This window comes from Vipera berus, assembly GCF_964194415.1.
Source record: "Vipera berus genome assembly, chromosome: 13".
Lineage (NCBI taxonomy): Eukaryota > Metazoa > Chordata > Lepidosauria > Squamata > Viperidae > Vipera > Vipera berus.
In genome coordinates, this window is record NC_138216.1 from 18,551,510 (window position 1) to 18,563,012 (window position 11,503).

The window sequence follows — 11,503 nt, forward strand, 5'->3', positions numbered from 1 at the left end:
AGATGCTCCCATGGCACGCAGGGCTTCAAAGGTGATAGCCAACATCTTGAATTGCACCTGGAGGCAAACTGGCACCCAATGCAGTTCATGCAGCGGAGGCGATGCACGGGCAGCCGTAGAGGTGCCCATAAGTGCCCACACCACTCCATTTTTCAGGAGCTGAAGCCTCCCGATCTTTTCCAAGGGCAGCTCAGTGCAGAGCATGTTGTCCATCCAGGAGATGGCCAGGCCATGACTGACTGAGAGGACTTCCTGATCCAAGAAAGGGCATAAGTGGCACCCAAGGCAAAGCTGAGATAAGATCCTCTTGGCTATGATCAGGATTTGCACGTCCAGGATGACACCCAGATTATGCACTGGAGCAATGCCACCCCACCCAGGAGCAGAGGTGACAAACCTCCAGGTACAGAAGAATTCCCCACCCACAGTCTTGTCAGGTCAAGAGAAAGCTTTTAGGCAGTTGGCAGAATTAGAAGCCAGCCCGTAGGAAGAAATGGGAGGTGGATATAAGACACACACCCCTTAGATCCCCATCGGAGGGCAGGGCTGGCAAAGGATAATGAGTGGATAGTGCCTGTGGTCTTGAGCCCTCGATAGAGGAGTCAGAGGAAACCCCACGAGTGAAGAAAAGGCGGACCAAGCCTTTGTTCCACAGAGCTGGATAGCAGATCTGCTGACCCTCCTGCACAAAATTCCTCTGACGATGGTGGGGGGCAGGCATAACTCTAACAGGACCTGGAGGCAGATTCTTTTGACCTGCAGTGATTGTGGGCCTCATGGCCAGTCCTGCCCATGAAGCTAAAGGGGAAGCAAGCACCACGGCTCCTGGTCCACTTCATGCATCACCGTGGTTTAGTTGCCAACGCCAATCAAAGAAACCAGCATAGTTGGGTTATCGGTGATTCAGCCACTAGAAAGCTCAGGAAAAAACTTGCACCACCCTCAGCAGCACCGGCCATGACTGACGAGCTGATGAATCGCATGAGCTCCTGGCAGAGCAAGCCACCCTCTTTCAGCCTGCCCGTGCTCCTCAAAGCCGGCAAATCTGGAACCAGAGCAAAGCCACAGCATGTCACCAGAGAGTTGGCAGAGCCTTAACTGACTCTGAAAAGAAAAGGTCAAGTAAGTAAGTGTGGGTGTTATTTTGGCATATTCAGCCCTTGTTAATTCTTACATGGAAAAAGACCGGGGGGGGGGAGTGACTAGAGTGACTATGGAGAAGAAGGGTGGACGAACAAAATTCCAGTTCCAAAGACTATTGGAATACTCTCTCTCTCTCTCTCTCTCTCTCTCTCTCTCTCTCTCTCTCTCTCTCTCTCTCTCTCTCTCTCTCTCTCTCTCTCTCTCTCTCTCTCTCTCTCTCTCTCTCTCTCTCTCTCTCTCTCTCTCTCTCTCTCTCTCTCTCTCTCTCACACACACACACACACACACACACACACACACACACACACACACACACGTATACTGGTATATATCACATAAAGGGAGTACAATCTCAGGTAAAGGGAGAAGCTATAAAAACTCAGTTACAGCAGAATCTGAAGGCTGCTCAGGAGAATCAAAAGTGTTGTAGGATATCAAAGTCACCCTAGGAGACAAAACGGTGCAGTTGTTGCAAACTCAGGAATCTAACCTTCCCGTGAGCGGGAAGGCCCCTGGAGGGTGGCACAAGGTCTGCCTTGTACATAAAACCCAGTTAGGAAACGAGAAAAGAGGAAGATTTTGCAGAGCAAGCTTTTGACTGGCCCCTCGCTGTGCAGGTAGACAAGTCCCAGCTTAACCTCACAGCAGAAGCTGATCTGGGAATACTCTCAGAGGAATTAAAAGCGTTACAAGCAAGCCAAGTACCGATACACAAAACAAACACTTGAGACGCAAAATCAATAAGACAGAAAGCTTACCACATTCCAGAAAGAGCTGCAGACAGACAGGGACAAAAAATGCAAAATGTGTTACAGTTTGGTGTTGGCAAACATTCACACAATGAACGTGATCCACCCCAAAGCTGAAATTAGGGTGGATTTCTGCCCTTCTGGTTATCAGAGAGAACTGGGACTCTCCCAAAATTCAAAGTGCAGTAAACTTAATATATTGTTCACTGTCTTCAGGTTTGGTTTTGAACTGAGCCTGTTCTTCACCGTGCTATGTGATACACCAAACAAGAAAAGCCCTCTTTCCCGTTTGTATGGGAAGAAATGGAGGTAGTGACAGATTGTATTTTCCTGGGCTCCAAGATCACCACAGACAGGGACTGCAGCCAAGAAATTAAAAGACGCTTGCTCCTGGGGAGGAAAGCTATGGCAAATCTAGACAGCACACTAAAAAGCAGAGACTGCCAACAAAAGTGCGTATAGTCAAAGCTATGGTCTTCCCAGTTGCAATGTATGGCAGTGAAAGTTGGACCATAAGAAAGGCTGAGTGCCAAAGAATTGAGGCCTTTGAACTATGGTGCTGGAGAAGACTCCTGCGAGTCCCTTGGACTGCAAGGTGATCAAATTGGTCAGTCCTAGAGGAGATCAACCCTGACTGCTCTTTAGAAGGCCAGATCCTGAAGTTGAAATTCAGATACTTTGGCCACCTAATGAGAAGGAAGGACTCAGTGGAGAAGAGCCTAATGCTGGGAAAGGTTGAGGGCAAGAGAAGAGGGGGACGACAGAGAATGAGGTGGCTGGATGGAGTCACTGAAGCAGGAGGCGTGAGCTTAAATGGACTCCAGAAGATGGTAGAGGACAGGAAAGCCTGGAGGAACGTTGTCCATAGGGTCGCGATGGGTCGGACAGGACTTCGCAACTAACAACAACAACAACAACCTTCTGGATTTAAGGCACAGCAGGTAGCAGATGGCAGAGTCCATCCAAGGCTTTATCTGAACTTCACAGAGAAACCTGGTGGCCAAGTGGAACAGATTCCTTTAACACTCCCATCTCAGAAATGTCTCTTTCTCTTCCTCCCTCTCTCCCTCCTTCTCTCTCTCTTCAGGATAATGAGCCTTATTAAAGTAAATAAAAATACGATCATATGGCACCCTGCCGCTTGGGTATAGCCACTTGGGGAAAATAAATGGAAAATGGCCCCCAGCCTGATGAGAGAAGCTGGAGACGATGGGCAAGCTGCAGCTTTGATTCTGCCCCCCTGATGCCGAAACAGTTGGAGGGGCTGCTCTGGAAGCATCAACTCCGGGCACAGCTTGCAGGGCTTCTGAATGCCCAGGTCCTCTCCTGGCCTCCTCCTCCTGTCTGAAGTCTGAAACTCTTTGGCTCTGTCCTGCAGCCTGAGGCATTTAAGTAACTTCATTGGCACCTCCAGGTCCACGTAGGATGGACTTTGTAGTACTCGCATTTGCTATTGTATTCCTCCATCTCATAGCAAAGATGAGAGACTTGAGGAGCATATGTTACACGCGCTACCAACTCATGTTCCTCGTTATCTTCCTTCATCTGCCTGTCCTTCCAAGCCTCATTCGTATCTCCTGCTACACAGCTCTGATAAGAATCAAGGTGAGGAATAAGGGCCACGCAGGATGGACTTTGAAATACTTGCAATATGGGTTTTGTAGTACTGTTGCACTGACTAACATGGGTTTTCTTGTATGTAAAATTTGCCTTTCTTCTAAAATAACAACTGGCAGAGAAGTATTCAATAAGTTTTAGATAAAATAGTTGCATTTTTAGGTAATGAACAAAGCAAGTATTCAAGTCCAGCTTTGGGAAGCACTGTCTGTGTATCTTACTGACACCCATTCTGATTTTTTTCCCTTGCAATTTTTTCTACTTTTATTTAGCATACAAAGCTCCTTTTTATGGTTATCACTGGATCCTTTAATTCTCACAATATAACTTGGATAGATGATTATTTCTAAACCAATCAGCTTTTACTTTAAAGTTTCCTTGTTGTGTAAGCCGTTTTTCCAGCTTCTCTCTGTATTTCACAGAGAGACCCTCTTCGTCAGAGTTCTCTAACCAAGAGCCCTGTTAAATGATTTTCTGACTCAGTTGCTTATTGGAGAGAGCATACCGAGGCAGACCTTAGGGCCAAATTTGGCCTTCAGAATGAAGATCTCTCTCGAGAAAATCTACGGTACTTGGTCCTGTATACTTACTCAGTCCCAGTGAACCAACGGCAGGATTCCAACCAGGGTTTCCAGCAGAAATGGCTCATAATTTAACTACTGCGCTCATCATCGTGCCTGGCTGCCATTTGGGGAAAGACATTCCTGCGGTCATGTCAGGAAGACAGCCCAGCAAAACGTTTCCTGGCCTTCTGGGTGCCAAGAAGCAAGGGAAATAGAGTTTCACCCGTTTCTGTGGGGCTCTGAAGGCTGAGCGATTCTCATCTTCCTGGGGGAACCCCCAGAGGACTGGAAGAGAGCTGGTGCGGTTCCAGTCTTCGAAAAAGGAGAAAAAGTGGATCCAGAAAACCACAATCAGTTTGACGTCAATGCCCGGGAAGATTCTGGGAAAGGTAATCGAGCAGTGGGTGTAGAGAGGACCGTCGCAGGGAAGAGTGGGTCAGTTTGTTCTTCACAGCACCTGAGGGCAGGACAAGGAGCAGCGGGTGGAAACTCTTCAGCGGGTGATCCAACCTGGGACTAAGGAGAAATTTCCTGAAAGTGGGAACTATTAAGCATCCACGTGTGTTTTTCTGTTGCTGATGCAGCTGAATATGCTTCAACCTGTGGCTCACCAGACCTGCTTATTCCAGTTGGTCCACTGGATTCCTGAGCAAGCTGCAGGGAGCCAACACACCCATTCATTTTTCTTCCAACAAGAAGAAAATATTTGTAAGAGGCAGTAGGATACGATAGTAGGCATGGTTGACCAAATGGGAGCTGCTTGTAAAATCTCCTACCTTTAAAGCACCAGGAGAGAAAGCTGAATCCAGTTCACCTCAAAGGTGCTGACCTATAAACTGAATGGCATCCTGGGTCAAATCTGCACCCAGGAATCTTGCAAATCCACAAACTCCTTCCTTCCTTTCGAGACTGCCCTAACTAAAATGAGGCGGAGAGACAGCCTCTGCCGCCCTGGTGTTGCCAAGAGAAACTCTTTCTCAACCTGCAACAGGACAGGATCCTCACCTTCCAAGGAGGGAGGCCACAACCCCTCAGCCACAGAAGTCCTCTCTTTGGACCAAGCACTGTCCAGTATATGTGTGTGTGTGTGTGTGTGTGTGTGTGTGTGTGTGTAAAGGTTGCCCCGCACATGCGTGCTAGTCGTTTCTGACTCTAGGGGCCGGTGCTCATCTCCGTTTCAAAGCCGAAGAGCCAGCGCTTGTCCGAGGACGTCTCCGTGGTCATGTGGCCGGCATGACTAGACGCCAAAGGCGCACGGAACGCCGTTACCTTCCCACTGGAGTGGTCCCTGTTTTTCTACTTGCATTTTTACGTGCTTTCTAACTGCTAGGTTGGCAGAAGCTGGGACGAGTAACAGGCGCTCACTCTATTACGCGGCACTTGGGATTCGACCCGCCAAACTGCCGACATATATATATATATTCGAATCTCAGAAGGGTATGACTGACTGATGAAGACTAATGAGTCAGAAATGCATCTCAGCCTCCCTTAATTCTTTGTTAGTAATTTACACACACACACACACACACACACACACACACACACACACACACATATATATATATATATATATATATATATATATATATATATATATATATATATATATATATATATATATATATATATATATATATATACGCTCACTCTGTTACGTGGCACTTGGGATTCGACCCACCAAACTGCCGACATATATATACAGGGCTTTTTTTCTCATAGAACGCTCAAAACGGAGTTCCGGCACCTTTTTTGGATAGAACCTTGTAGGGTAGGTAAGGCAGGTTGTATGACATGTGTGAGTTCCCGCACCTTTTTCTTTTACAAAAAAAGCACTGTATATATATATATATATATATATATATATATATATATATATATATATATATATATATATATATATATATATATATATATATATATATATATATATGTCAAATGTTAACTATTTAGATTACCTTGCTAGGCCCCAAACATGGGGCAAATCTTTATTTCCTGTTTTCAGCCTTATCTCAAAGGCCATCGAACAGGCTGTAGTCACACTGGACAGTTCATATATTTGTGTAAATTACTAACAAAGAATTAAGGGAGACTAAGATGCATTTCTGACTCTTTAGTCTTCATCAGTCAGTCATACCCTTCTGAGATTCGAACCTGGGCTGATTGCATATTAGGCAGTATTTTTACCTCTTGAGCCACAGGATCTCTCTCGCTCTCTGTTAGCTTTCTGCAAGGGGAGATATGAGTCAAATGTTAACTATTTAGATTACCTTGCTAGGCCCCAAACATGGGGCAAATCTTTATTTCCTGTTTTCAGCCTTATCTCAAAGGCCATCGAACAGGCTGTAGTCACACTGGACAGTTCATATATTTGTGTAAATTACTAACAAAGAATTAAGGGAGACTAAGATGCATTTCTGACTCTTTAGTCTTCATCAGTCAGTCATACCCTTCTGAGATTCGAACCTGGGCTGATTGCATATTAGGCAGTATTTTTACCTCTTGAGCCACAGGATCTCTCTCGCTCTCTGTTAGCTTTCTGCAAGGGGAGATATGAGTCAAATGTTAACTATTTAGATTACCTTGCTAGGCCCCAAACATGGGGCAAATCTTTATTTCCTGTTTTCAGCCTTATCTCAAAGGCCATTGAACAGGCTGTAGTCACACCGGACAGTTCATATATTTGTGTAAATTACTAACAAAGAATTAAGGGAGACTAAGATGCATTTCTGACTCTTTAGTCTTCATCAGTCAGTCATACCCTTCTGAGATTCGAACCTGGGCTGATTGCATATTAGGCTTCAGCCTAACCGAAGGCCATCGACAGGCAGTAGTCACAAGAGTGACAGCTCATATTTGTGTAAATTTTTTTTTAGATTGCTAACAGTCTCCCTTTAATTCTTTGTTAGCAATCTAAAAAACAAAATTTACACACACATATGTATATATATATATATATATAATATTTAATTCATGTGCACCATCTTCTTCCCCCGAGGAAACACTTTCTAGCACCAGCTAATTCCAGCTTTCTTTATGTTATGGAACAGTAATTCTGAATTAATTTGTATGCAATTCTTCAGTTATGTAGCTAATCTGCATATTTTACTTTCTGGATGCAAAATGTTTCTGCGAAGGTTTAAGAAAGCAAGGAGGAGAATTTCAGCAGCCAAACAGCTGCAGCTTTGTGCCTGGCAGAAGGGGGTATTGGCACTCTGAGTATGTGGGGGAAAATGGTAGGATGGACGGGAGGGAAAAGGGAAGAGGGGGCTGCAAGACGGTGGAGAGAGACCCAGGCCCTGTTTTCAAAGGCCCTGGAGTCCATTTTGGGGGGACTCCTTCTCCCTTCCCCACCTGCAGCGGAAAGAAGTCCGGGGTGCTTCTCTTCCTGCGAGGAAATTGGGAGAGTTGCTTTGGGAGAGCCCAGGGCTGGGTCTGAGGGTGGGATCCTGTAGCCAGAGCCCTTCCCTTGAGGGGCCCCCTGGGGAGAAGAAGCCCCTCCTGGGCAGGGCTGGAAGAGCATCAGCCTCGCTCTTCCCATTGGGCCGCCTTGCCTGCTGGGTCTGGACTTCCTTCCAGCAAGGAGCCTGCTGGGTGCCTGCCCTGCCACCTTTAAGGACAGCGTGACAGCCTGATGCTCTGAACGTTTGGCAGTCTGCAAGTTTAGTGCTGAATCTGCCTATCTTTATTTTGTGCAACATCCTTTCATTGTGCTATCATACGTGGCCGTGAAGAAAGTGAAAACTGAGAAAGTTAGATTCCTTCCTTGGTGTTTTCATGCTTTATTTATTTAGTACTGATTATTTATTAGTTTCCTCTGGTTGCATACTTCCTCCCAGAGGTCCCTAAGTGATTTACAAGAGCGCAACGCAACCTTCTTAAGTAAGGTAATAACAATAAAACAAAGTTTTAAATCAATACATTCAAAAATTAAACCAAAGCCCATTTTTAAGAGCAGAAATGGTAAATAATTAGCAGATGACCGTGAGATGAAAGTATGAGGGGCAGACCCAGCCTTTCGCCTTGGCGGGGCTAGGAACTCTGAACCACTCCAGATCCCGGTGCAGCCCCCAGGAGCCTCCGTAGGCTGGAAAGGCCCAGACAGCCCCACAACTGCTGAGGCAGGAAGCCGGACCAGAGGGGTTTGGCCCAGCTGCACCCACAGCTTTCCCTCTGCAAAAAGACAAAGGCTGCTAAAAGCACAAAGGAAAGTCAATGGGTTGCTTTGAACTTCCCTGTCATATTCACGAGTTGAGAGAAGTTGCAAAACGTGGTGATATCAATGAGCAATTATTTTTCAGACCAATTTTATGCCCTAATGCTTCCGCCAAATTGTGAGAAGTATCTTTGCAAATTAATGGCCCTGAATTAGGCTTTAAAATGAGTACAGAAGCTGATATAAGTCTGATTTCAAGACTCACTCTAAAGAAGCTCTTAGTGAGCCTGCCTTACCCAGCAGATGACTGCTTCCCTTAGGATACTTAACAGAAATAATAGAGAATAACAGAGTTGGAAGGGACCTTGGAGGTCATCTAGTCCAACCCTCTTGCTTGAGCAGGAGACTCTCTAGACCAGGGGTGTCAAACTCAATTTCATTGAGGGCCGCATCAGCATTGCGGTTGCCCTCAGGGGGCCGGGTGGGTGTGGCCAGGGTGGGCGTGGCCTACTGGGTGGGCGTGGCTAGAGTGCGTATGGCCTGCTGGGTGGGCGTGGCCAGCTCTACATCATTTGTGTCAAGGGTGCCTATGGGGGCCTGGGCAGGAGTGGGACAGATCTGAGGGTCTCTGGCAGAAGGAGATGGGACCAGGGAAGTGCCAAGGCAAGGTCCACCAGAGGAGCCTCACTGTTCCTCTCAGGCCATGCGGGGGAGGGGGGCTGGGTGGTGGCGTGGAGGTCAAATGCCCAGCCCAGCCCTCAAGCACCCACAGCACTAAGCCCAGCCCCACTTCCCCAAGGGGGTGCCCAGCTGCATTTACCTCCTCCTCAAGGCTGCTGCTGCTGCTGCTGTGCTTGCTCTCCTTAGCCAGATTGCTCATGACGGGTACGAGGGCAAAATCAAGAGGGAGGTCTATTCCCTCTCCATGTGAGGAGACCTGGCTTTGTATCCAAAGCTTCCTTAGCAATAGGATGGGAGACACCCCACAATAGGCCAGGAGGAGGGGGCAAGGGGATGGTGAAAGGGCAGCAGGGCAGGACTAAGGCAGGACTTCCCTCAGACCCTCCCTCTCCTTCCTTCCTTCCTTAGAACAGAGTGGTGGGAAAATATTTGAGATGAGGGAGGGAGAAAAACAGGCAAGAAACACAGCTGGGGAAGTGTCATCCTTCGTGAGGAATGAAGAAATGCACCATTGCCTGGAAATGGCCAGCACATGGCCTTCGCTTATTTCACATATCTAGCTTGGTGGGCTGGAGGGGATGCCATGAGCAGCGTGAGAGTCAATGTTACCTGCGCAATGCTGCTCAGCCCCTAGCCTGCCCAGTTTGGGCAGGTAGCGGAGGGTTCTACTCACAGAGCAGAGAGGCTGAGCCGGGTGGCATGAATCTGAAGAGAAGCACAATGCTCCCCAACCCCTAGCCTGCCCGAAGTAGGCAGGGCCATGTGCTGTCCACTTCCAGGCATTGGTGCATTTCTTCATTCCTCACAAAGGGTGATACCTCCCCAGCATGCACCGAGGGGGCAGTGCCGACACGGCATGGGCCGGTCCCTCGCTGTTTCCAGATGGCCTTGTGGAGCTAAGACTGAATGGATTTCAGCATAGATGACCACCATGAAATTGTACATTGGCTCCTGGCCAGCCTGGGCCGGGGCCAAGACAGCGGGGGCTGTTCCCTTACTGTTTCCAGGATGGCTTTGCGGGCCACATGAAACCACTTCGCGGGCCGCATCCGCCCCCCGGGCCTTGTGTTTGACATGTCTGCTCTAGACCACAGGTGTCAAACTGCATCACGTGACATGTCGCGATGTATCGCGACTTTTTTCACATTGCCGGAGTTGGGGTGGACGCGGCCTCTGCATGATGCAAATGGCCCACGGGCCGTCAGTTTGACACCCCTGCTCTAGACCATTTCAGACAAATGGCTGTCCAGTCTCTTCTTGAAAACCTCCGGTGATGGAGCACCCACAATTTCTGGAGCAAGCTGTTTCACTGGTTAATTGTTCTCACTGTTAGGAAGTTTCTCCTTAGTTCTAGGCTGCTTCTACTTGATAGGAAGCACAAAGGCCACGAGTGGACGACATCCATGCTCCCTGCTCAGACAAGCAGTGCAATCAGTCTAATGCACTGTGGAAAGACTTCTCAAGGTGCCTCCTGAGAAAGTGGAACATTACGGATTTCTTCCATAAAGATTAAGGAGGGGCTTACTTTCCATGCATGCCAGTTGTAGGGCAGGAGGCCTTCAGTTCTATGTTGCCACACCATCCAAGCACGGCCCAATCCTTGAAACGTCCACTGATGCAGTGTGCTGTCTCTTGAACAAGATCTTCCCCTTACTGGAGATCTTCAAACAAAGACTGGGTTTGTCCACAACACTTTAATGGACCATCCACTGAACAGGAACTACATGACCATTTATTCACTTACCATCTCACATACCAGTAGTCCTTGCTTAACAATGGTAATTGGGAACTCTGTGCCAAGGGATGCAGCTGTAAGGTGCAATCTCGCACAGCTGTGCCGATTTACGACAGCAGTTCCAGCAGTCCCAGCTTGGACTCTCCCAATCACAGTGTCTTGCAGTCACGTCATCACCATTTGCCTCCTGCCAGCTTCCCCGTTGAAACTGGTTGTTGGGGCTTCCGGTGGCGACGCGACGCCGAAGACAGCCGTTTTCGGGCTGCCCGCTCCGCAGCTGTGTTTTTCCACCTAAAACAGCGCCGATCAGCTGTTTAGATGGATTTGAAGCCCCCTCCTCGGGAGAAGAGGAGGGGGTGAGGCCCCAGGTAGGGGTTGAGCTCTCCGGGGCCGCCTGAGCTGAGAGTTTGGGCGGCTGAAGGACTGAGCCCCCCCGAAGCCTGGGTTGCTCCAAGCTGCGCAGCGCCCCTGCTCCAGGATTTATGGAGCAGAGCCAGGCGTTAGCAACCACCCCTGCCAAAAGGAAATACCGGTACTTTTGATTATCAAGATGCAGGCAGAGCGGTACAGGAGGTCAAGGTGATGTGGACTCTTATCTTTACTCTCTAGCTCAATGGATTTTATAGCTTTAAAGTGAAAGTGCGCAATAAGTGAAAGTGGGGGAAGATGGCGGCTAAAACTTCTAAAGCTCTTCGGAGTGTGGGGTCTTCCCTGGTGCAACAGACCTCATTGCAAGCTTTGCTTCCTCCTGCACCTCCTCCGGCATTGATGCTTAAGGATTTACAAGACGCTCTTGGAAAGCATTCACAATTGATGTCTGACATGATGGATGAAAAGCTGAAAAAGTTGGAGGAGAAACTGG